Below are 1,113 nucleotides of genomic sequence, written 5' to 3'. Positions count from 1 at the left end.
ATGGAGAATTTTGATAAAAATGACGATTAAAAAAAGCAAAAGGAACTTTATAAATAATAATAATAAAAGATCCCCTTACACTAGTTCAGAAACTAAAGGGAAAAACAAATCAGGATGGATGATCACTGAAGATGTTTTGAGGAAAAAACCAAGTATTTAAAATCATAGGAGGAATTTTACTACAGTAAATTGGAATATTGGAAAATTGTGATTAATTGGGATGCCAAAAGATCTCCTTTGTGGCTTTTTTATTTTGCCTTAATTTTTTTGTCTGAAAAGTCCAAAACTTAATTGAATGGCAGGCTTCGCTCATGCTCACATAACCCCTCATCTCAGCCTAGCTGTTACCTTCAAATGTTTTATTTAAGAAACATTCTTTTCTCCAGTGATATGGTAATTTTTTTTTCAACACTTAAATTTTTTTTTAATGCTTGAAAATTCAGCACCTACATAATCCCAACTAGAGTAAGACCAAGACAAGTAGAATAACAAATAAAACAAACCCAACATAAAAGACTTCTCTGCTCTTGAAATAACATAAGTCGAAAGCCATTCAGACTGCATTCTCTCCCTCTCGCTTCGCATGAGGGCGGAGAAGAACGATCAGCAATGGCAAAGGGCAGCTGCAGTGAGGCTGCGCCAGGAGCCGGCTACACGCTCAGGAGAGAATGCTGCGCCTCCTCCTCCTCGTGGATTTTGGTGCTCTACACGACCAGAGAAACTTCTCTAGTCACACACTATAGAAATGATCCCTGTTTCGGTTGTCTGTCCCCCAGGGAGGAGGTCACATATAGTTCCTTGCAATCGGTTCCGAAAAGTGGGTGAAGGGAGACGTTGGACAGGGCAAGATATGACAAAATACCAATTTATAAACTATCAAGGGTTCATGAGGGAGGGGGGAGCGGGGAGGGAGGGGAAAAATGGGGACCTAATGCCGGGGGTTTAAGTGGAGAGAAAATGTTTTGAGAATGATGTACAAATGCGCTTTACACAATTGATGATGTGTGTATGGATTGCGATAACAGTTGTATGAGCCCCTAATAAACTGTTTAAAAAAAAAAGGAAAAAGAAAATGATCCCTGAAACTGTAGTCTTAGCTTGCAGGCCGCAGCC

At 39.7% G+C, this 1,113-nt stretch overlaps 1 non-coding gene across 1 annotated transcript; it reads right to left on the bottom strand.

Annotated features, from left to right (window-relative positions):
- Positions 1-548: 548 nt before the first annotated feature.
- On the bottom strand, positions 549-768 carry LOC115873568. The gene has a single exon (XR_004048468.1). It is a non-coding gene; the product is annotated as a small nucleolar RNA U3 (small nucleolar RNA).
- Between the last annotated feature and the right edge of the window lie 345 nt (positions 769-1,113).

Source organism: Echinops telfairi, unplaced genomic scaffold (genome assembly GCF_000313985.2).
Source record: "Echinops telfairi isolate 266 unplaced genomic scaffold, ASM31398v2 ScPeMD7_7469;HRSCAF=8507_0, whole genome shotgun sequence".
In the NCBI taxonomy this organism is placed as follows: Eukaryota; Metazoa; Chordata; class Mammalia; order Afrosoricida; family Tenrecidae; genus Echinops; species Echinops telfairi.
The sequence above is the reverse complement of the archived record's forward strand: the minus strand, read 5'-3'. Positions and strand labels throughout refer to the sequence as shown.